Below are 27,294 nucleotides of genomic sequence, written 5' to 3' on the forward strand. Positions count from 1 at the left end.
CAAAGTCAAGAGAGAAGACAAAAGCAAAGACCCAGAGGAATTTGAAATCTCTTACACCTATAACTATAGCAATCATTAAATATAGCCCAAGTTCTAGGCAGGTTACTATAAATCCCCTCACCAAAGGCCCATTTACCTTCAGTTCTATTGCCTGATACCATAGGTATCACAAAATATTACAAGCATGCCTAAAGCTAGAAAAAGAGTGAAGAGACAAAGCAATCATCTAAGCCAGACTCAAGTATGACACAGCAGGTGGAATTATCAGAGAATTTATAATAACTATGATTAATACATTAACAGCTTAATGGAAAAATAGAGTACATGTAAGAAAAGATGGGTAATGTAAGCAGAGAGATGAAAACTCTAAGGAAGAATCAAAACGAAATGCTAGAAATCAAAAACACAATAGTGGAAATGAAGAATGCTTTTTTTTTTTTTTTTTTTCAGTACACGGGCCTCTCACTGCTGTGGCCTCTCCCATTGCGGAGCACAGGCTCCGGACGCACAGGCTCAGCGGCCATGGCTCATGGGCCTAGCCACTCCGCAGCATGTGGGATCCTCCCGGACCAGGGCACAAACCCATGTCCCCTGCTTTGGCAGGTGGACTCTCAACCACTGCGCCACCAGGGAAGCCCATGAAGAATGCTTTTCATGGGCGCATCAAAAGACTCAGCATAGCCAAGAAAAGAATTAGTGACCTTGAATATAGGTTGATATATAGTGCAAAGAGAGAAAAAAGAAGAAAAAAACAATAGAACATACAAGAACTGAGGGACAATTACAAAAGATGTAACATACACATAACTGGAATACCAGAAGGAGAAGAAAGACAACAGAGAAGAAGATATTTTTGAAATAATAATAACCAAAAATTTTCTAAAATTAATGACAGACACCAAACCACATATCCAGGAGGCTCAGAGAATAGGAAGCAGGATCAATACAAAAATAAAAACAAAACAAAACAAATAATCCAAAAAACAAAAACAAAAGTGACCAAAACATATAAAATCCACAGTTAGGTATTTCATATTCAACCTACAGAAAAGCAGAGACAGAGACAAATATCTTAAAAGAAGCCACAGGAGAAAAAATATCTCACCTCTAGAGGTAACAAGAATAGGAATGACAGCAGACGTCTCAACAGAAATCATACAAGCAAGAAGAGAGTGAAAAGAAATATTTAAAGTGTTGGGGGAAAAGACACATAAAGGACTTGTATCCAAACTATACAAGGAATTATTAAAATCACCAATAAGAAAAGAAACAACCCAAATTTTTTAAAAGCAAATGATCTGAACATACATCTCACCAAAGAAGATATGTAAGTACATAAGCATATGAAAAAATGCTCAACATCATCTGTCATTAAGAAAACACAAATTAAAACAACGAGGTACCACTACACACCCATTGGAATGGCCAAAATGCAAAAATCTGACAAAATCAGTTACAGCCAATAGGAACTCTCATTCATTGCTGATGCGAATGCAAAACGGTTAGCCACTTTGTAAGACAGCTTACAAATTTCTCATAAAGTTACACATAGCCAAACAATACAATCCAGCAATCACATTTCTAGGTATTTAAGCTACTGATTTGAAAACTCATGTCCTCACACCAAAACCAGCACATAAATGTATATAGCAACGTTGTTCATTAACTGCCAATCTGGAAGCAATCAAGATGTCCTTCACAGGTGAATGAATCAGCAAACTGTACTTGTTATCTCACCCATACAATTTGAGCAATAATAAGGAATGAACTACCAAGACATAAAAAGATATGGATAGATCTTAAATGCATCTTTCTAAGTGAAAGAAGCCAGTATGCATAGGATATGATTCCAACTATATGACATTCTAGAAAAGTCAAAACTGTAGAGACAGTAGAAAAAGGTGTGAACCTTAATGTATGCAAACTTTAAAAAATCATTTAGGAGGTCAGGGATCACAGGATGAAATACAATATGTAACAAAAGAATCCAAAAATATTGCAAATATATGAAACAACTTCACTGAAGAGGATTGGGGAGAAGATGCTGACTTAAGTAACTTTAGAAATGAGTGGAACTTGTAATGCTAACAGCAAAGGGAACCGTACATAAGCATGCTACTCCAGTTGATAAAGTATCGAAAGCTTCCTACATGGGTATGAGGTAACAATTCTCAAATTATACTGTAATTGAAAAATTAAGTAAACAAATTATGGATGGTAGGAGCCAGGTTTCTCACTGTTGGAATGGGAAGTTAAAGATAATCAAGGGAAGAAGACTAGAATAATCCACATGGTAATGGCTCAGAGTTGGAAATATCATATGAACTCCTGTTTAGCTTAATAGAGACACAGATGGTTACAACATATAAATATTTATAGATATGTGTATACACACACATATATTTCCTTTGTCTATCAGCTGAGAGGGCCTAGAGGCCAGGGTATCTAGCACCCAGATCTTGGTTTCCTACACCATTCTCCAATGACAGGAACCAGGGCTCTTTGGAGAAATGGCTGATCCTAGGAATACGGCAGGATATACACAAGATGAGCCTGGAGCACTTTGTAGTGCCAGAAAGCAAGTGTTAAAACACTCATACATACACACACACATACACACAATGATAGGAGTATGTCAATAGGAACAGGACCAGCCGAAAGAGCTCCCACTGATCAAAGCTGGAACAATTTGAGCAAAAAAATAAAGTAATATTGGAGTACAATGCAAAGTATAAAATGCATCTTCATCAATCCATACTGATATCAATAAAGGACTGAGTATGTAAATAAGGGAAAATAGACAAACCCGTTCAGAAGAATTCCAAATAGGTTTGTAGATACTGCCCCCTCAAGGAGATGGAGCACAAATCCCCACTCCTTAAGTACAGGCTGCTCATAGTGGCTTTTTGCCAAAGATTAGAGTATAAAAATAGGTAAAAAGAATAACTTTACAGTGGAGAAATCTGGCAAACATTGACTGCCAGGAGATCAAGGTAAATATCAACAGTGATAACTCGTATTGATAGTGTGTTCCCTTGATATGTGATGAGAATCAAACTTTACCTCTGTGGTCTTCCTCCCAAGAACACAATGCTCCAGGCTAATCAGACACCAGACAAATCTCAATTGAGGGATTTCTACAAAGTACCTGACCAGTACTCCTTGAAATTGTTAAGTACATTAAAAACAAGGAAAATTTGAGAAACTCTAACAGCCTGAGGAGACATGAATGACAACTAACGTGGTATCCTGTTTGGAACCCTAGAAAAACAACAACAAAACACAATGAGTTAAAAATGAAGGAAATCTCTATGAGTCTGTTTCTGTCTTGTAGATAAGTTCATTTGTGGTTGCCAAGGGGGAGGAGAGCGGGAGAGAGATGGACTGCGAGACCCATATATATGGTGTCTACAAGAGACCCACATACAGACTGAAAGTGAGGGAATGGATAAAGATATTCCATGCAAATGGAAATCAAAAGAAAGCTGGAGTAGCAACACTCATATCAGATAAAATAGACTTTAAAATAAAGAATGTTACAAGAGACAAGGAAGGAAACTACATAATGATTAACAGATCAATCCAAGAAGAAGATATAACAATTATAAATATATATGCACCCAGCATAGGAGCACCTCAATACATAAGGCAACTGCTAACAGCTATAAGAGAGGAAATCGACAGTAACACAATAATAGTGGGGGACTTTAACACCTCACTTACACCAATGTACAGATCATCCAAACATAAAATTCATAAGGAAACACAAGCTTTAAATGACACAATAGACCAGATAGATTTAATTGATATTTACAGGACATTCCATCCAAAAACAGCAGATCACACTTTCTTCTCAAGTGCACCCAGAATACTCTCCAGGACAGATCCCATATTGGGTCACAAATCAAGCCTCCATAAATTTAAGAAAATTGGAAACATATCAAGCATCTTTTCTGACCACAACACTATGAGATTAGAAATCAATTACAGGAAAAAAATGTAAAAAACACGAACACATGGAGGCTAAACAATATGTTACTAAATAACCAAGAGATCACTGAAGAAATCAAAGAGGAAATCAAAACATACCTAGAGACAAATTACAATGAAAACACGACAATCCAAAACCTATGGAATGCAGCAAAAGCAGTTCTAAGAGGGAAGTTTATAGCAATACAAGTCTACCTCAAGAAACAAGAAAAGTCTCAAATAAACAATCTAACCTTACACCTAAAGGAACCAGAGAAAGAACAAACAAAACCCAAAGTTAGAAGGAGGAAAGTAATCATAAATATCAGAGCAGAAATAAATGAAATAGAAACAAAGAAAACAATAGCAAAGGTCAATAAAACTAAAAGCTGCTTCTTTGAGAAGATAAATGAAATTGATAAACCATTAGCCAGACTCATCAAGAAAAAGAGGGAGAAGACTCAAATGAATAAAATTAGAACCACAGAAATACAAAGCATCCTAAGAGACCACTACAAGCAACTGTATGCCAACAAAATGGAAAACCTGGAAGAAATGGACAAATTCTTAGAAAGGTATATAACCTTCTAAGATTGAACCAGGAAGAAATAGAAAATATGAACAGACCAATCACAAGTAATGAAATTTAAATTGTAATTTAAAAACTTCCAACAAACAAAAGCCCAGGACCAGATGGCTTCACAGGTGAATTCTATCAAACATTTTGAAAAGAGCTAACACCCATCCTTCTCAAACTCTTCCAAAAAATTTCAGAGGAAGGAACACTCCCAAACTCATTTTGTGAGGCCACCATCACCCTGACACCAAAAACAGACAAAGTAACAACAAAAAAAGAAAATTACAAACCAATATCACTGATGAATATAGATGCAAAAATCCTGAAAAAAATACTAGCAAACAGAATCCAATAGCACATTAAAAGGATCCTACACCATAATCAAGTGGGATTTATCCCAGGGATGCAAGGATTCTTCAATATATGCAAAACAATCAATGTGATACACCATATTAACATATTGAAGAATAAAAACATTTGATCATCTCAATAGATGCAGAAATAGCTTTTGACAAAATTCAACGCCCCCTTATGATAAAAACTATCCAAAAAGTGGGCACAGAGGGAACCTATCTCAACGTAATAAAGGCCATATATGACAAACCCACAGCAAACACCATTCTCAATGGTGAACCACTGAAAGCGTTTCTCTAAGATCAGGAACAAGACAAGGATGTCCACTCTCACCACTATTATTCAACATAGTTTTGGAAGTCCTATCTACGGCAATCAGAGAAGAAAAAGGAATAAAAGGAATACAAATTGGAAAAGAAGTAAAGCTGTCACTGTTTGCAGATGACGTGATACTATAAATAGAGAATCCTAAAGATGCCACCAGAAAACTACTAGAGCTAATCAATGAATTTGGTAAAGTAGCAGGATACAAAATTAATGCACAGAAATCACTCGCATTCCTACACACTAATGATGAAAACTCTGAAAGAGAAATTAAGGAAACACTTCCATTTACCATTGCAGCAAAAAGAATAAAATATCTTGGAATAAACCTATCTAAGGAAGCAAAAGGCCTGTACTCAGAAAACTACAAAACACTGATGAAAGAAACCAAAGACAACATAAACAGATGGAGAGATATACCATGTTCTTGGATTGGAAAAATCAACATTGTGAAAATGACTATACTACCCAAAACAATCTACAGATTCAATGCAATCCCTATCAAATTACCAACGGCATTCTTCACAGAATTAGAACAAACAATTTTACAATTTGTATGGAAACACAAAAGTCCCCAAATAGCCAAAGCAATCTTGAGAAAGAAAAACGGAGGTGGAAGAAAGAATCAGACTCCCTGACTTCAAACTATACTACAAAGCTACAGTAATCAAGACAATATGGTACTGGCACAAAAACAGATATATAGATCAATGGTACAGGATAGAAAGCCCAGAGAAAAACCCATGCACATATGGTCACCTAATTTATGACAAAGGAGGCAAGAACATACAATGGAGAAAATAATTCAATAAGTGGTGCTGGGAAAACTGGACAGCTACATGTAAAAGAATGAAATTAGAACACTACTTAACACCATACACAAAAATAAACTCAGAATGGATTATAGACTTAAATATAAGACCAGACACTATAAAACTCTTAGCGGAAAACTTAGGAAAAACACTGTTTGACATAAACCACAGCAAGATCTTTTTTGACCCACCTCCTAGAGTAATGAAAATAAAAACAAAAATAAACAAATGGGACCTAATGAAACTCAAAAGCTTTTGCACAGCAAAGGAAACCATAAACAAGAAGAAAAGACAACCCTCAGAATGGGAGAAAATATTTGCAAATGAAGCGACAGACAAAGGATTAATCTCCAAAATATACAAACAGCTCATGGAGTTCAATATCAAAAAAACAAGCGGCCAAATTTAAAGTGGGCGGAAGACCTAAATAGATATTTCACCAAAGAAGATATACAGATGGCAAAGAGGCACATGAAAAGATATTCAACATCACTAATTATTAGAGAAATGCAAATCAAAACTACAATGAGGTATCACCTCACACAAGTCAGAATGGCCATCATCAAAAAATCTACAAACAATAAATGCTGGAGAGGGTGTGGAGAAAAGGGAACCCTCTTGCACTGTTGGTGGGAATGTAAATTGATACAGCCACTATGGAGAACAGTATGGAGGTTCCTTAAAAAACTAAAAATAGAACTACCATATTACCCAGCAATCTCACTACTGGGCATATACCCTGAGAAAACCATAATTCAAGGGACACATGTACCCCAATTTCATTGCAGCGCTATTTACAGTAGCCGGAACATGGAAGCAACCTAAGTGTCCAACGACAGATGAATGGATAAAGAAGATGTGGTGCATATATACAATGGAATATTACTCGGCCGTAAAAAGTAATGAAATTTGGTCATTTGTAGAGATGTGGATGGACCTAGAGTCTGTAATACAGAATGAAGTAAGCCAGAAAGAGAAAAACAAATATCGTATATTAAGCATATATGTGGAATCTAGAAAAATGGTACAGATGAACCTATTTGCAGGGTGGGAAAAGAGACATAGACGTAGAGAATGTACATGTGCACACGGGGGGAAGGGATGGGTGGGACGAATTGGGAGATTAGGATTGACATATATACACTACCATTAGTAAAATAGCTAGTGGGAACATGCTATAAAGCACAGCAAGCTCAGCTTGGTGCTCTGTGACGACCTAGATGGGTGGGATGGGGGCGGAGGTCCAAGACGGAGGGGATGTAGATATACATATAGCTGATTCACTTCATTGTACAGCAGAACCTAACACAACATTGTAAAGCAATTATATTCCAATTTTAAAAAAAAGTTGCAGGGGTAAAATTATCTCTAGAAAACTAAATAAACAGAGAGCTCTATGAGAATAACTTTGTTATATCAGACACCTCAGAACTTATTTTTATATTTACCTTCTCTTTATTATACATAATGTTAATTTAGACAAAAATAATATGTAAAAAGAGTGGAGGTAGAACTTAAGTGGTTGAATGTTGAGGAAGACTTCTCTGTGGGATTGTGGTAAATAGATAGTCTTCATTTTATTAGCCATGAGACTAATCCCTTTAATTAACTAGAAAAAAAATGAAAGGCAATCTACCTTTCAATTTGGTTTGGTGCCTTGCACCAAGTGTTGCACATAGTAAGAAATGCATTAGTAAAAGGGGAAATAAAATCACACATTTCACCCCTGAATAGTGAATCTCTAAGGTCATTCACACATTCAGTCCTTCAGTCATTCAACAAATACTCATTGAGCATCTGCTATGCAGCAAACTCTGTTCAACCAGCCATTTGTATGCTACAATGACTGTGTAAAAAAAGCTTGAAATTTTCATTTTTAACAGGTTATCTGGATGACTGTGATAAGCCTTCAGGTTTAGGAAGCACTGGTTTGTGTTACATGGATGTTTAGTCATGTATTCATTAACACTGCCCTCATGAAACATGTATTTTCCATGTGGGAGAAGTAGGCAACAGACAACTTAGCAAATAAATACATAGTCTGACAACTAGTAAGTACTATAGAAAAATAAATCATGGTAGTACCAATTTTGGGCAGGTGGTGTTATTTTATATCCAGTAACCAAGAAAGTCCCATTTATAAGGTGGCACTTGAACAAGATCTGAAGAAAGGAAGGGAATGAGTCATGGGCTGTCTGGGGGAAGAGTGTTCCATGAAGAGAGAGATCAGGGAAGGCCCTGAAGCAGGAGCTTAAATGGAATGCTTAAGGAACAACAAAGAGGCCAGACAGGGAAGTTGAGCCACAGAGAGAGATGTAGGAAATGAGGTTATTGAAGTAGCGGAGGAGCTGATCTTGAAAGCCTATTTGACCATAAAAAGACGTGGAATTTATTCTGAATGAAATGGAAGGCCAGTTGATGATTTTGAGGAGAAGGGCATAATCTAACTTACGTTTTAGAAAAAATATTTTGCCTGAAATGTTGAGTATAGACCATAGGAAGAGCAAGTATGGAAGCAGGGAGGCAAGTTAGATGAATAAGGCTGTGATGTGTGCAGAGAATTTGGGAGGTGATCATAATAAAAGCGGTAAGAAATTGATCAATTCTGTATGTATTTTGACAGTAGAGCCAACAGGATACCCTGAAAGATTAGGAGTGGGGCTTGGAAAAAACAGAGGAATGAAGGATTACTCTATGGGTTTTGTTTTTGTTCTTGGTTTGCTCATTTTTTATTTGTTTTTGCTGGGGTTTTTGGTTTTATTTTGGGTTTTTGTTTGTTTGTTATTTTTGTCTGACCAACTGGAAAGAAGGAGTTTCCATTTATTAAAATAGGGAAGACTCAGAAGAGTAATACTGGGGAGAAATCAAAGTGCAGTTTGAGACATATAATACTAAGTTTAATAAGTTTACAGTACATTGAAGTAGAAACAGCAAGTAGGCATTTGAGTCTATGAGTCTGGTGTTCAGGGAGGGGGTCAAGGTTAGATACTGAAATTTTGGAGTTGTTAATATTTAGAAGGTATTAAAGCCATGAGATCTGATGAAATCACAAAGTGAGGGAGTGTGGATAAAGAAAAGGGACACTCTAAGGATGTAGCCCTGAGGTGTCCCAAATAAGTTAGGGAGATGAGAAAGAACTACAGACTGAGAAAAAGTGCCCAGTAAGGTAGAAGAAGAATCAAGAAAGAATGCCCCCAAAGCTAAATTGAAAATTAGGGAGCGAGCACCTGTGTCAAATGATCTGAACGGTCAAATAAGATACAAACTAGGGATTGGTCATTAGAAGAGCAAAAGGAAAGTCACTGAGGACTTTGACAGCACAACTTTGAGGGAATGAGGGAAGAAATGCACAGAGAGAATGGGAGGAGAGAAATCGGTCACAGGTGATAGAGACAGGTTTTCTAGAAGTTTTGTTATAGCGGGGCTACAGAATGGGATGGGAGCTAGAGGAGGAAGTATACTCGAAAGGTTTTTTAGTGGATAATACTCCATCATACCACTAGGCTGATAAAAATTTTAGTGAGAAAACTGATTTACAGAAGAGAGGAGAATTGCTAGACTGATGTTTTTGAAAAAGCAAAAGAAAATGGGACCCTGTAGACCAGGAGAAATGTTGGCCTTAAGTAGGAAAACAGATAGTTTTTCCATAGTAACAGAAGGGAAGGCAGGATAAGTGGATCTAAATGCATACAGGCTCATACATGTGGTAGCCTCAAACAGTACCCCAATACCAGACCTCAAAAATCTTAAAACATTATTCTATGTTTCACTTGACAAGAAGAAAAGATGAGCCATTATTCTGTTTTCCACTGACAGAGGATTTTAATTGGGTCCAAGTTTTGAATGAACATAGTTTTACAGAGATGTTCTAATCAGCTGGAAAGAAAAAGTAGAAAACAGCAATATTCAGATATGTAATCAAAACTATGTTGACTTCAAATGCTCCCTAATAATGAATGAAGGAGGGAGCAAAGTTTGAAAGTTTCTTTCACTTACGTATATTACTCTCTTTATTTTATTTATTTATTTATTTTGCAGTACGCGGGCCTCTCACTGTTGTGACCTCTCCCGCTGCGAGCACAGGCTCCGGACACTCAGGCCCAGTGGCCACGGCTCACAGGCCCAGCCGCTCCGCAGCATGTGGGATCCTCGCGGACCAGAGCACGAACCCATGTCCCCTGCATCGGCAGGCGGACTCCCAACCACTGCGCCACCAGGGAAGCCCACTCTTTTTATTTTTAATGTTATCCATAATGACTAATAATTACAAAACTCAATAATGTATCATTTCCTTTTGACTACAGTTGTTCCTAGCTATAGGATGAGGTGATTGATTGTGGCCTGACTTAGTCAATGACGATATGTCTCTTTCAACTTTCCAGTCGAATTTGACTTAGGAATCCCTGGATTATGGTAAATTTGATATTGAAATGATAATTTAAAAGCCTGTAGAAATATGTAATACACTAAAATTGTGCACACCTGGATGGGATCCAAAACGTGATTAGCTTTTCCTGCTACCCAACATCAGCCCAAAGTCCCTGGAATGCTGAAGCATCCAGGGTCAGCCTTGATCAACATCCAAAATAAACCAATGATGTAGGAAAAGTTGAACAAGATAGGCCATTAAGCCCTTGAGAGCAACTGAGGCTTGCATTTCTCATTCTGATGAGCTAACAACAAAAAACAGAATAATGAAACTACACAATCTTATACTTTAAGCTGATTTTCCCATACACCATAAGTATATGCAGCATCCTCTCAATATTCAATAGCTTAAGAATAGCACCTCTAAATGCAAAAACATCTCTGCTATATTTGAGAATCTCTGATATTTACATATGGAACCAGTAACTTTTCACATTTGATACAAAAATGATGGCTGGGGCAAGGCCTACAATTACTTTATTTCCATTAGTTGTTGGGAATCAGTCATTCTTCTGCTTCTGATGTAAGTGTTAAATCACTTTTCTTTCCAAATTAGTGACCCAGAGTCACCCTAAAAGCAGACCAATTCCTCTTTTAGGCAGTAGAAAATTAAATTGTTTAACTTCCAAATGTTGAAGGCTCTTATAAATCAAACCTAAACTTTACTCATCATATAGTTACCAATCATTCACCATGGCTAAATGAGAATATAAAACACTTAGCTCTGAAAAGATATCTCATGATGTAATATGTAATATCGTCACATTTCAGTACATCACTTTCTGAGTCATTAATAAATACACAAATCTGCACGAAGTACATGTCATTGGAAAACCAAGCACAGGAAATACCTGAATGAAATGCAAGCAGCTGACAATCAGGAGAGATGGTGTCTGGAAGGACAAGTTGAGCTTTTCAGGTTCACTAACCTGCATGAATCATTAATACTTCTTCAAGTATTTAAGACACAATTTTTATTTTTCACTGAAGGCATCGTGAGAAGATTTATAATAGTTTTTCAGTGGTTATATTACCACTTCTATTTACCTAAATAAGACTATATCTTGTTTTATGTACGTGCTCACAACCAGATTCTAATGCTAAAGACCAAATGCACAGTGCAGAAGGTTTTGTGACATCAACCACTTCATTTTTATTAATCCCCAAAGATATCAGAAAAGAATATTTTAGCACTTTTAAATACCTGTGTCATAAGGAACTACAGCAGAAATAACTGGAAATAGAATTATGCACACTAGAACTAGCTGATATATAATTCCACATGTCAAATACAATAATATAAATACATAAATGTTTCTAATCATAGTTTTCTACCTACTGAACCAAATCTAGCTTTTCTTCACTTTTTTCCTAACTAGAAATTTCATGGGTGAGTCAGAGCTCAAACCTAAAAGAAAGTGAGGAGGGAAATGAGTCAGGAAGTCTTTGAAAAAAGCTATACCAAAAAAACCCCCAAAAACTAATTTTCTTATCTATATTAACAGAAAACACTTCTGTCTCCATAATGTCATCTAATACTATAAACCCAAAGTTAATAGCATAAGTCAAAAGCCTTTCACTAATTCTAGAAGCACTTTTGGGTTCAGACCCCCTTTCTTCACTCTTTATGTCCTGTTTATGGTTGGGGAATACATGGAGACTACAGGATTCTCAGAACTGATCACACATCAGAACCAGGCCTGCTTATCTGGAATCCGCCTTTCCCATCAGGAAGAGCTCAGTCCCATCACGAGGAGCTCAGTCCCTGAGGATTATATGGCTTCGATTTCATTATTTATGATTAGTCTTCCTATTAAAACAACATTCAGAAAGCAGGATAAATGGAAATGCTTTTGAGTTTCTGTTTGCAGTATGAGTACTTACAGAAGCTTGTAACATCCAGTGTAGTGAGCCCTGGTGACTGTCCACATATGGCATGAAAGGTAGGAACTAGGTACTGTTTAGCATCTACCAAAATGTGAACATAATTCCTTCTGCTCTTGCTTTCTACTTTATGCTCCAAGAAGGTTATGGCCTTTAGATATTCAGTAGATGACATATTTAATAATTCTGTAGACCCAACTATACCCAGGCAGTATTTTTCATGAAAAAATATGACCATATTGTCCCCTGCATTAATCAGTAATGCACTGAAAACTGGTTTTTATAAATTCTAATGGCAACATAGTTTAGCGGGGAAAAGCTGACACTTATGATGGAAGACCTACAGCTTACTCTAAGCCACCAAATATTTATGATTGCAATCCTGTCATTTTTCAGGTTCCCTTGCTGGTATATAGGGATGGAATCTGATTACAAACAAATGTTGTGGGGTTCTGATTGAGAGAATGCTGGATACAAGTTTACAGCATATGGTCAAAGGCAACATGCACTTTCCAGTCTATCACTATGACACTCATCCCCACAAGGCCACAGGGTACAAAGGCAATGACATCTGTGAGATAGTAAGTTCACTGAAGATTATCTTTGGGATTGAGTCAGGTCTCAAAGCAGAATTCAAACAACTGTGTATCCCAGCAGTCCCAGTTTTTTATAGCTTTTACCTGCACTTGCTTCAGCAGAAGCAGGGACCCACCTATTACCTTTCCATCCCACTCGGTGGCTTCTTTGGAAACCAGACGGCACATCTAATTGACTTATTCACTCTGAAACCCACCCCCCCACACACACACAAAGCGAGGTACTTTTAATGGTACAAGTTTTTTTGTTTGTTTGTTTTCCTTGCTCATTGAGGTAAAGCTCAGTAAGCTTTAAAAAATAAAAGATCTGTTAAGTGCAAAGTTCAGTACAGTTCCTTCTCTGACAACATTTTACTGTAGAAAGTCTCTAATTAACCTTCATTTAAACAAATCACTAGATTAAAAGACCTGTTTCATTCCCTCTGATAGACTCACCAAACTAATATCCATGGCATGATAAACTTATAGGCATTTTTCTAGCATTCTATCCAATTATGGGCCCACCAGTTGGGTTGTACTTTTACCAAGAGTGAACTGTGTTTCTTTGTTCCTACCCTGTTGAGACCAGTTGAACTTGTCAAGGTAATTAAAGCACTTAACAAACTGTTGTGTAAACCACGGAAATATGAATTCAAAAGAATGAAAGGTGTTTTTCCATGACAACCAAGGTAAATGTTTTTAAAAGATGTTCTAAATAGGACCACTATCAAAAATTGTTATTAAGTTGTGTGAATGAGATGGGGGTGGTGATAAAAAAAAATCTAGATGGAGTCTGGAAGTAGACAGCTTCACAATATTTTAAAATTCTGACTCTTTTTAAAGAAATGGAACCTGAAACAGGATATAAGTGAACAGCAACCTCACGGGTATAGCTTAGTTGAGAAAAAAGATAGAGAACTCCAATCAGTGAAGCTCCCCTCAAACAAAGGCCTCAGATTATATCAGTGAGATTGGCAAATGAATATATATTTAAATGTTTTACATTAAAACAAAATATTTAACTGTGTATGTTTCATTTTTTTTTATGATTCCCTCATTAAATGACTTTTTCAATTAACCCACCACCCATTGTTCCTACTTGCTTTGGGTAAGAGGTCTTCTTCTATTTTTCTAATCTAACCACATTTCACTTTCTCCTGTTACTCTACTTCTTCAAGGCAAACTCCTCAGAATAGTATTTATTAAAAAATCTCTCTACAGCATGACTAAAAATGCTGGCAAATAAAAAGATACAAGTCTTTGCATTCTTTGTGAGTAGTGATAAGGAATCCTATTAACCTGCATAAAGTAAGATTTCATTCTGGCTTCAATTTACTTGTAGCCCTGTTATCATTCCATGACATTTTGCACTACTGGGGGAAGAGGTTGGCTAAATCGTTGGTGCAGATGTAATTTATGGCAATTTAAACTAAGTCAAGAAGTTAATAACTTTGAAATAATGCATGCACCTCATACTGAGTTTCATCAGGGTTTATTAAAAGATGGGTTACATATGCCTTTTTTGCCCTTCACGTATCCTCATGTAGAAACAAGTTTACCAGTAATTAAGCAAAAGCCCTCACAGTGCTCTTAATCTGAATTGTGAGCTTTTTGTAAAAATGACTTTTCAGAACGTAAATGGTTAAAAAAAGACTCTGCAGCTCACCTTCATCACTCCTACGGTATATTATCAGCAAAAAGCACATCTCTCTCCACTTTGAAATTGTAGAAAATGACCCTCTTGTGGGGGCTTCCCTGGTGGCGCAGTGGTTGAGAATCTGCCTGCTAATGCTGGGGACATGGGTTCGAGCCTTGGTCTGGGAAGATCCCACATGCCACGGAGCAACTAGGCCCGTGAGCCACAACTACTGAGCCTGCGCGTCTGGAGCCTGTGCTCCTCAACAACAGAGGCCGCGATAGTCAGAGGCCCGCGCACCGCGATGAAGACTGGCCCCCGCTTGCCACAACTAGAGAAAGCCCTCGCACAGAAACGAAGACCCAACACAGCCAAAAATAAATAAATAAATAAATTTAAAAAAAAAAAAAAAAAAAAAAAAAAAAAAAAAAAAAAAAAAATGACCCTCTTGTGAAGCCTGTGGGACTCCTCACTAAACATGAATATTCAACACTGAGAACAGAAACTTCAGCACATCAAATTAAATGTAACCTTAAGAAGAGCTTATCATTTTTAAGTCATTTGCATCTTTTCCCCCGAGACTTCCTTTCCCAACTGTGGAGGATGACTGGGCATCTCTACCCAGTAAGCATGAACTTCAAATGGATGCCTTTGCTGGCAGCTCCAGGGTGAGAAGCTTGGGCTGGTCACCTGTAACAGCCATGCAACCACCAAACAGTCAGTATTATATGGGATAAGGTTATCGCTGACAAGCCTCACAGCACTATTCAAGTCCCGTGACAGCAAGTATGAGTTAGGAATTCTCAATTATGATTGTTTGGTTACAAGTATCAGAAACCCAACAGAAGCTGATTTAGGCAACAGCAGGAATATACTGTTACACTTAACCTGGAAGTTACAGGGGAGCGGATAGGCCTCAGACACAGATGGCTGAGGGGTTCAAACTATGCTGTCATGTCTCTTGCTCCCTCCCTAATCTCTGTTCTCCCAGATATCCCTCACTGTATAAGAGCAGCGATAAGGTATGCTGTTCTCTGAGCCTGTAAATTCAGCAAAAAGAGCACCCCTGGGTGTCTGTGTCAGCCTCTTGATTGAGCCATCCCTGTTTGGGTTACATGCTCATGCTTTGGGCAGGGAACCCAGGGCCAAATAATTAACCCTTTCAGGAGAGCAGGGTATGGGAAAAAAAAAGACAGTTCCCCCAAAACAGATGCAGGACAGACCAAAATATAAATTAAATAAAATAGCCAACATCCACAAATATCCCTCAAAAGAGTCAATAGACAGGGAGGTAGGCAGAGAGGATTTATATGGGTAAGAAAAAGGATGCAAGCTTTGGAGCCAGAGTTCTGTCTTTGAAAGCTGTTTATACCACCTACAAGCAGTGAGCCCCTAAGTCACGCATCTCTCTAAGCCTGTTTCCCCCCCTGCAAAGCAAGTCCTAGCTTGCAGAATTATTTCAAGAATTAGATGTCCTCTTTGTAAAGCACCTAGCGTGGGACCTGCCAGATAGCAGACATCCAGTAAAGGGTAGTTCTTATTATTGGGGTGAGGCAAGGGAACCGAGATTAATTCTAAATCTCAGTCAAAAAGAAGCAGACAGTTGGAGAGATATGAAAAAATATAAATTTACTCCTCTAACAGGGAGTAAATAAAATGACTATATTTACTTTGAAATATTTGAAATAAAATTTGGCACAAACTTACAAAATAGCAATTATATTTAAGTATCAAAGTATTGTTATCCGGTGAAGTATTACAGTGACATTTACAAACCAAGCATGTTGCTCAGAGTGTGTAGCTGCAATAAATAAGTGGCAAATTTTTTCAGCCTCAATATTTACATTGATATTTAATACACACTGAATAATTAGCACAACTCAAGATGTGTTTCTCAAAGCAGAACTAGGAGAAGGCAGCAGCAAAGGCTTGTGGATGAGCAAGGAACAGAAGGCTAGAGTTTGAAATCCCATTTCTGGTTCTCATACTAACCTCCTCTGTGACCTTGACTGCCAGTCCATTAACTTCTCAATGCTCATCTCATCTGTGAAAGAAAAAGCTAGTGGGCTCTAATCACCTCTAAACGACAGTTTGTGCTTGAGAACATGCCATGAAAAAGAAAGAGGATTTATTTCAATCCTCAATTTCACCTCACCTCCCAGGACAATTTTATTAAATGAACAATTAATACACACCTATCCTTCTGATTAGTTGCTCATCTATGTTAATTGGGTCTTAATATGTAAGATCAAATCTATTAAATAGGCATATTTTGTAGTTAATATAGGAATTCAAATCCCCAGAATCACAAACCTATAGAGACATAGGTAATCCTAGAATTGAACTAGTCCAACTCCTTCATTTTATAGATGAGGAGAATCAGAACCAAGTCCATATCTTCCAGGCCTGAACTGTATTCTACCATTCCAGTTAAGCAAGAGCTTTTAAAGGTTGTAAAGTTATTTTTAAGGCAGTGTTAGGTCTCTCAACTACAAAGAGTAAAACCGAGTCCCCCTAAAACCGAGTCCTCTGCCAAGTTTATGACTAACTTGTCTCTCCAAACATTATTCCCTTTCTTTGCCAACACCTGTTCCCCTCAAGACTGAGGAGTAGCAAAGAAAAGGGGGGACTGAGGGCTTCCCTGGTGGTGCAGTGGTTGAGAGTCCGCCTGCCGATGCAGGGGACACAGGTTCGTGCCCCAGTCCGGGAGGATCCCACATGCCACGGAGCGGCTGGGCCCGTGAGCCATGGCCACTGAGCCTGTGTGTCTGGAGCCTGTGCTCCGCAACGGGAGAGGCCACAACAGTGAGAGGCCCACGTACCACAAAAAAAAAAAGGGGGGGGGACTGAAACTTAGCAGGACCCTGTGGGACCCTCCCAGACATGAAAGCCTTTCTGTGTCCCCTATTTCTTGTTTGTAGAAAAAAGGTTTCAGTCTCCTAGACCTTCCCTGAAATTCCAAAGGGCAGATTCAAACAGTCACTAATTAGGGAAGTGAGGGAATGCAGAAAGAAACAATACTGCAGAGATGGGGCCTGGTCCTGGTTCCTCCCCAAGGAATATACATAACAATCTGATACACATCTCTGAGTTCTTTTACAGGAACTAGGGCCCCTCCACAGGTGGAGGATGGTAACTCCAGGCGGAGCACTAGCACTACTGCTTGGAACCAGAGGCTGATGACTGAGATACCTGGAACACCATCCTTTTACCTCACCACCAACCAATCAGAGGAAGGTCACACACCCTGCAGACCTTACCTCAAATTTTTCCTATAAAAGCTGTTCCCTGAAAACCACTTGGAAGTTCGGGTCTTTTGAGCATGAGACACCCTGTTCTCCTCGCTTGGTCCTGCAATAAACCTTTCTCCACTCCAAACTCCAATGTTTCAGTTTGTTTGGCCTCACTGTGCATTGAACACACAAACTTGGGTTCGACAACAAGAGGAGAAGACTATAAATAAGGAAAAATAAAGATGTAAGAGGCAGTACTGAACACAGATGGTCTAGAATGGGGTCTGAAACTGGTTGAAAAGATGTCCTTGAGATGGGAGACTGGAGAAAGCCATTAATCATGGAGATGAATGAAACAGCAGAAATGAGAGAGCCTCAGAGAATTTTAACTTAATAATCTTCACATCCCACAAGGACAGCGCATGACTATCTACAAAGTAAAGAATCAGGTAGACGTATGTCAGAGGGAGAACTAAAGACTAGAATTCAATGAAAATGTTCACTAACCAATGTAATATAAGGTTACTAAATTAGCAGTTGATAAGGAAAAAGTTCAATAAAATGTCATCATACCATACAACTGTTTTGAGTAACTACAAGCAAATTCTAAGCAGAGAAGTGATTATTAGTAGGTGGTATGGGCCAATGCCTAGAAAATCAACAAATCCATTGTGTTTAATAATAGAAAACATTTTTTAGTCTTAAATATACAACCTCTGTAACCTTATCTTTATGGCTCAGAGAACTGCTAAAAAGTGACTTGAGCAGGACTCGTGGAATTCTGGAGTAAGAAGCTCAACAGAGCCTCTCCTCAAAAAGCATTGACAAAACTGAACAAAATTATCCAAAACTAACATTTCAGAATTTTGAAATGGGCCAAAGGTACAATTTCATTGGAAATGGACTGAAGGCATACAACAAATTGAGATATGTTTATTCAAGAAAAAAAATCCTAAATATTGGGTCATAACTATGGGAGTCCATGGGGTTTTAGCCTGGAATTGCTTCCAACCCCTTACCCAGCACCATCAGCTTCAAAGATCTACTAGGGTGGCGGCAAGCTCTGAAAACCAGGGATATTGATTTAGATATTGATTAAAAGTGATATTGATTTGGAGGGATATTGTTGCCTGAGAGGGATATTGATTTGGAGGAAAAAGTCAGAAAAAGCCCATGCTCCTGGGAACTATCAAAAAGCGTAGCCACCTATATGTTAACAGAATGGGGAAGACCAAAGTCACAGCTGGCCTGAGGAGATGATCCTGGTTGGGTCTAGTAATAAACTGGCAGACTAGCTAGAAATTGAACAGGGAGGTCCACAGAATGAGACATACCTATTTGGCTTCGATAAGCAACTATATATCCCTGGTAGTCTGAGAAGCTACACATAAGGACAAGGTCATGAAAACCAAGCAGGACCCTGTGGGGTTCCTGGGCACAGAAGCCTTTCTGTCCTCTGTTTATTGTAGGAAGCAGACTCTAGCCTCCAAGACCTTCCCTAAGTTCTAAAGGGCAGATCTGGCAGTTGCTTACCTGGGAAGGGAAAGGATGAAAAGACAAAGGAGGGGCTGCAACAGTAGTGCAGAAGAAGAAACAGTAGTGCAGCCTTGGGGCAGGGTCCTGGTTCCACCTCAAGGGACACACATAACAATGTCTTTAAGCTCTTTAAGATGTCAATATTCTTCATACCAAAGAAAGACCATCTGAGGCTACATTAAAGGAACCGAAGCTCATCAAGAGGATTACCAGAGACCAGGTTAGAGGAGTACAGGCCCTGCACACACCCTTATCTTGTCAGCAACCCCACCCTTGAATCATTGCTATAAAACTCATCAAATCCTCCCGTATTGAGACACAAAGTTTTTCAGGGCAGGAGCCTGCTGTGTCCCTCTTTGCCTGGAAAAGCAAAAAAGCTATTCTTTTCTACTTCACTCAAAACTCTGTCTCCAAGATTCGATTCGGTACTGGTGCACCGAGGCTGAGCTTTCGGCATCAAATTTCTTTTCTACTTCACCCAAAACTCTGTCTCTGAGATTCCATTTGGCACTGGTACACAGAGGCCAAGCTTTTGGCATCAGTCAGACAGGAGAGCAATCACACTCCCCTATATGAATATGAGGCCATGCACATGTGCAGAGGTGAAAGAGGGCTGAGCAGTAAATAAAAGTTAGGGAAACTGTAAACTGATGGAACTTTGCATGCACTCCCCAAACCACACATACATCCATTGGCAAAGGGTGGAAACGTTACCAACTTGAGATGTTTGAACATGAAGGAAATCAGAATATGTAACCCCCAAATAAGCTACTTTGGCACAAGGATTATTTTGAGCTGAAGGCATTTGAGAAGCAGATACAAGAAAAGATCCCTGCCTTCTCCCTCTTTGCTAAAAGCAAGACACAAATGTTCAAAGGTGTCTTTCCTCCCCTCTCTACCAGGAAAGACAAAAGTTAATCATTGGAGAAAACTTCTGACCCTATTACCCCAGTAGCCTTTAACTATTGTACCATTAGTTTCCCATATATTTACTTCCCCATAGTTTGTTACTATTGAAGCCTATAATTGCTTTCCTTTGTCCTATCATTTCTTTACAAATTTATTGTTTCTTTGTTGGAGGTATTATATAAGCCTGAATTCTAAGCCAGATCTCTGAGTTACTCTTCCTTGAGTTATATATATACATATAAATAAACATGTTTTTATTTTCACTTGTTAATCTTTTATTACAGAACCCCAGCCAAGAATTGAAGACGAACAGAGTAAAATTTTTTCCACCCCTGCAAACATAGCCTTTGACCAAACATTGGCTGAACATCAAGTCATGCTGACTCAAGGGTGACCCCAAGTTAGCCAGATTTTAAAATAAATATAAAAATTAAGGAAAAACAACAATAACAAAAACACTGAACAGAGACATCCGTGGCTACACATGAAGGGGGAGATAGACTCCAGAGAATTAGTCCAGGCAACTTACTTACAAAACAAACAAAATAGCAACAACAACAAAAACTCAGAAGGTAAAAATCAGAATCCAGAATTATATTAAAAATGCCCAGTTTCAGCCACAACAAAAAATGATATATGAAAAGAAATAGGAAAATTTGATTCCTACTGGGGGAAGAGAAAAATAGGCAATTAGACATGTTTCTGAGGGTTCCCAGATGTTGGACTTGGCAAAGACTACAAGACAAGTATCATAAATACGTCCAAGGTATTACAAAAACTATATTTAAATAATTAAAGGAAATTATTATAATGACATATTAGACAATTTCAATAGAAAGCATTTTTAATGAAAATTCTGGAGTTGAAAAGTACAATAATCAATTACTAAATCTGACTCTAGAAAAACGATAAACAATATTCTTTCATTTACTCTCCCATAAAATTCCATGAGGCCGGTATTAGACACAACAAGAAAATAAATTGCAAAACAACATCCTACATGAACATAGATGTAAATATTCCTCAACAAAATATTAGCAAGCCCAATCCAGTAATATATAATAATGATTAAACACCATGACCAAGTGGGATTTATCCCAGAAATATAAAGTTGGTTTACTAGCTAAGATCAATCAATCTAATGTTTACTGGACTAAAGAACAAAAATCACATGACCATGTCAATAAATGCAGAAAAGGCATCTGACTAAAATTCAACATATTCATGATTTAAACTCTTCACCAAGTAGGAAAAGAAGAGAACCTTCTTCAGTTTAATAAAGAGCATTTAAGAAAATCTATGGTTAACATCAAACTAGATCTTGCCTTCCCCCTAACTTTGAGAGCAAGGCAAGACTGTCACTGTCTGACCTGCTGTCACCACTTCTATTCAGCACTGTACTGGAGGTTCTAGCCAGTGCAATAAACCAAAATAATAATAACAACAATAATAATAATAACTGTTATAATACAACAATAATAGAAAGGAAGAAGGAAGAGAGAAGTAAAAGTGTAAAAATTTCTTCATCAACAGACAATAAAATCTTGTAGAAAATCCTATGAAATCCACAAAAACACAGTTAGAACAAATAAACATGTCAGCAAGTTCATAGAATACAAGATTAATATTTAATAACATTGCATTTTACACATTAACAATGAGCAATCAGAAAAAGGAAATTAAGAAAGAAATTCTTTTCACAATAGCATCAAAAAAGAATAAAATACTTAGGAATGTCTTTAACAAAAGAAGTACAAGACTAGTATACTGAAAAATACAAAGCTTTGCCAAGAAAAATTAAAGATCTAAATAAACAGAGATACATTCTATATTAATGGATTAAAGATTCAATAGTGTAAGATGGGAATTTTCCCAAAATTGATCTTTAGATTCAATGCAATCTCTATCAACATTCCAGCAGGCTTTTGTGCAGAAATTAACAAGTTGACCCTAAAAAGGATCTAGAAGAGCCAAAACAGTTTGAAAAAAAGAAAGAAAGTGGGAAGACTTACTCTAAGTTCAAAACATTCAATCAAACTACAGCAATCTGGACTGTGTACCACTGGCATAAGGACAGACATACAGATCAGTGGCACAGAAAAGAGAGTCAGAAATAAACTCTTACACTTACAGGCAATTGATTTTCAATAAAGGTATCAAGAATTAAGAAAGGATAATGCTGGGACAGTTGAATCTCAATAAAACACTCTTACAACTCAGAAATGGAAATGCAAACAACCAATTAAAAAATAGACAAAAGGTTTGAACAGATATTTTATTAAAGAACACATACAAATAGCTAAAATTCACATGAAAATGTGCCCAATATTTTTAGTCATTGGAGAAATGCAAAGTAAAACCGCAATGAGATACCACTTTATACCGACTATAATGACTGTACTTCCAAACCAGATAATCACAAGTGTTGACAAATATGTGGAGAAACTGGAACTCTCATGCATTGCTGGTTAGAATGTAAAATGGTACAGCCACTTTGGAAAAGAGTTTCACAGTTTTTTTTAAAAGTTAAACAGTAAACTTAACATATGACACAACAATCTTATTCCCACCTAAGAGAAACAAAAACATATCCACACAAAGATTTATACACAAATGCTCACAGCAGTTTTATTCAAAAACCAGAAACAATTCAAATGCCTACCAATTAGAGAATGAATGAAGAAACTGTAGTATATCCACTCAGTAAAATACTATTCAGCATTAAAAAGGAACTAACTACTGATCCATGCTAAAATTTGCTCAAAAACATTATACAAAAATTAAAAAATTATATATTGTGTAAGTTCATTTAAGTGAAGTGTTCCAAGCAGGGCAACTGAAGAAATAAATAGCAGATCAGTGGTCGTCTGATGCTATGTAGCAGAAATTGACCACAAATAGGCATGCAGGATTTTTTGAGTTGATAGAAATGTTCTAAAATGGAATTATAATGATAATTGCACAACTCTATAAATTTACTAAGATCATTAAATTTTACACTTAAAACAGGTGAATTTTAGAGTATGTGAATTTCACTTCAACAAAGCTACTAAAGTAAATGATAGATAGATTTAAAAATTAAATGACTATGGACACCAAGGGAGGAAAGCGGTAGTGGGTGGGTGGGATGAATTGGGAGATTGGGATTGACATATATACACCAATATGTATAAAATAGATAACTAATAAGAACCTGTTGTATAAAAAAATATTAAGTGACTAGAAGTATATAATTCACACCACTTGCAAATAATATGAATTGAAATTACACATAGGAATCTAAAACAACTTTGGAATCGATCTTTCCTTGATATCCCTTACAGTAGGGGTTGGTTCAATCAGTCCTCTGTCAATTTCAAATCATGACTTGGAAGAGATTAGGGAACTGAACTGAATAAAGGAGACAAGTGAGGCAAAACATTTTAAAGACTAACTGAAAACCTAAATCACAGTGTATGACATAATAAGAAGATCAAGATCATACACAGGTCACTGAGTACTAAGATTCATGTCACTCCACTTTAATAACATGTAAAGCAGATGATACATGGGTAAAACCATGAATGTTGATATCTCTGAGTCCTAATGTTATCATTAAAAAAATCTGAGTGATGGTTCTAAAAGTCATAAAACTTAAATCTTCATACTTTGCATCTTTCACTCTTTCCTCACAAAGAAACTGATAAAATGTGAGATTTTTGAAATCACTGTTTTCCCAGATAAAGTACTTCAAAATTCTTTTCCCACATCTGCAATAATTTCTTATCTGAAGAAGACCAATAAGACTTTTCTTCTTCTTTCTAAGGACTAAATTAGGCTGAAGAAAGCATGTTTCTCCTATACCCTACATACATTCAAAGAAAATATGGATGTTTTTATTTATTGATATTTATTTATACTGGAGTTACAACCACAATATTATTATATTAGGCACTGAGGAGTCTGGAATGCTTGGACACTAAAATTTAATTGGCAGTGTTGTAGGCAACAGACTGTCAACAAGAGCAAAGGTTAAAAAGCAAACATAAGTTGCGTGTGGAATGTATGTTGTTACAGAAACTGGAGTAAGGATGAGGAAAATAAGGAGACTGGAAAGCACGGTCATAATGGACAGAAGCTCATCTACAAACTCTGTATAAGACCTTTCTTCTTTGAGTTATGCGTAAAACCAGCCTGATCTATTGTTACCATCAAGTTCAAAATAAGTCTCCCAAGGTTCCAGGAGTCAGGTTGATCTCTGTATTTACCTTGCTTACCCAGGATTCTCATGGAGCCTGAGTTACAGGGTGTGGGGAGGAGTATCATGGTATTTGTAACAAATTGACCTTATTTAACAACACTGAGGGATTACAAAGATCTTTAACACTAGAGTTTGATTCCTATTTTTGTAAAGATGGAATCATCCTGTTTTTCAAAATTGAACTGGAAGGCAGTGGAAATTTTAATAAAGAAATTCTAAGTCACATTCAGTTTAAGACAGGAACGGGGCTGTGAGCAGAGACTAAACTTTTAAAATAATGCTACATATGGAATAAAAAAAAAGAAAAAAGCCCTCCTGATGTGCTGTTCTACGTGTTAAGGGTACAGGGCTCAAAGCTGCACCATCAATGCTATAAACAGCCAGGAGCATGGGGTGAGTGTCCGTGGGGCATCTCTCATAAAGACCTCCTGTCTACTCTTATCACAAGTAAAGAGGTGCAAACCTCTTCTGTTCACTGAGTGCTCTTCTAGATGATATCCAGTCCATATATTCATGAAATGATTTACTTATTTTTTTCACTATATCAGATTACAGCCTGATATTTTCATGTATCTTTTTAGATATTAACGTTGATGTTATTATTGCTTCCTCAAGTCATGACGTTAGCCATCACTGAGAAGACATTAAGGTATCTGCATTTATTTCAATCTTTCTGGATACCTAGGAAAAATAATGTTCCAGTGTAAAGAGCTTTAAGGTCAATAGACGTTAGAAGTCTGGGCTTTGTCACTAACCAGCTGTGAACTCTGGGGCAATTTCCTTAATCTCTCTGGCCTCTCTAGAGGGCTAAGAGACAGTTTAAAGAAACTGCATATATAAACTATTTATGATAGAGCCTGAGAGGGTACATTCAATAAGACAAATAAGGGGACATTTTCATAGTTAAATCTGGGTGTTTGATCTTAGTAATTGCCTGGATCCTGCAACTCAGTTTACGTGTTATGGAAAAATTAAAGCTGTAGAAAACTGCATTACACTGAGAATCATCCAGATCTTAATGCTTCTTCTACTGAGGCAGGAGTGAGCAGATTATTGCCCAGAGAACAACCAATCTACCATCTGTTTCTGAAAATAAAGTCTTATAAGAACACAGTATATCCAGTCATTTACATACCACCTATGACTACTTTTATGCTGCACAGGCAGAGTTAAATAGTTGTGACAGAAACTGCACGGCCTGTAAAGCCAAAAATATTTATTATCCAGTTTTCTGAAAAAGTTTACCTACCCCTCCTGATACTAGAGTACGCTATATAAGCATATACAGCAAAATCAGTATCAGAACCTATATAGTCTTGAAGATAATTCCAAGCTTAATCATTCAAACTTAATCTACTAGGAAAAGAAATAAACAAACTGTGGCTGTTAACTCTCTAACAAAAATTCCAGAAGAATATGCCATGATTATGATCCAGTGGAATTTCTTAGAAATCCTACATTCTGACTGGGGGGTAGGGAGGTGTTTGAATGTAAAATACAGCTTTCTTAACATATTTTCTAACTTAAATTATCAACACTCAGGTAATTTGCAGAAGAGCAAGTTTATTCCTAAATGGACTAATTTCTTGAGTGACAACTAGGTATCAAACAGTCCACAGAAGTGTTATCTCATGGGCACTGAGCCATTCTTCCTGTGTGTCTGTTTTTAAAGTTTAAACAATGAACACTGCTCAAGGGACAGAGACTAATGGAGGACGATATTCTGTCAGTCTTTCTTAACCAGTATTCCATGAGAGCATTAAGTCCTGATGGCCCAAGACACTCACCATATATAGTGAAGTAACTTATTTCCTATGCACCTAGAATGGTACTAGCATACTATCCTTGGGAGAATTGAGCTCAATCATTTTCAACATGCCTTAGTTTTCTCATAGAACACTGGTAGAGAAAAGCTGGTAGATATAGGGTTGGGGGACTATGATTTAGTCACATTTTCTTGACAAGAGCTATGCACGCCCTACTCTCTGTCCTGAGATTTGACCATCAGGAAATGTCTATGGGATGTGAATTAGAAACAAATAGACTAGAATAAGAGATTATAAAGAAACCACAGAATCATCCTAGCTCTGGAGTTAAATAACTACTAATGGTGAGACTTTGGCAAACTAAATGTAATAATGCTTGCTAAGGGCTTGCAATTTAATAGGGACTCAATAAATGATCATGGTTATTAGTTATTCCTACTATTATATCCAATTCTCAAAATCTTCTAGCAGAAAGAACCACCTTGCTTTAAATGCACCGTACTATAATTGCTAACCAAAGTCTCAGTAAGCAAATGTCTAGAAGATGAAAATGGAGAAAGCACTTGAGCATATCTTTTAGATTTTCAGTAAGTTACTGAGTCAAATAATTCAAAGATGTAAGTGACTAAAGAATCACTATTCTTGGGTTTCCCTGGTGGCGCGGTGGTTGACAGTCCGCCTGCCGATGCAGGGGACGCGGGTTCGTGCCCCGGTCCGGGAAGATCCCACATGCCGCGGAGCGGCTGGGCCCGTGAGCCATGGCCGCTGAGCCTGCGCGTCCGGAGCCTGTGCTCCGCAACGGGAGAGGCCACAGCAGTGAGAGGCCCTCATACCGCAAAAAAAAAAAAAAAAAAAAAAAAAAAAAAAAATTAGGAGGACCAGAGCATAGAGGCTTGTTGCTATATGAAAGAAGACTCTTCATCTTCAAGAAAATTTCACTGGTAATTAGAAAAATACAAATAAAATAACAATGAGAGATCATTTTCACACATTAGTTTGTAAAAAGTAAAAATAAATAATAAATATCCATTGTTACCAATGGTATGGAGAT

This window comes from Grampus griseus (genome assembly GCF_964374135.1).
Source record: "Grampus griseus genome assembly, chromosome: 3".
NCBI classification, from domain to species: Eukaryota; Metazoa; Chordata; class Mammalia; order Artiodactyla; family Delphinidae; genus Grampus; species Grampus griseus.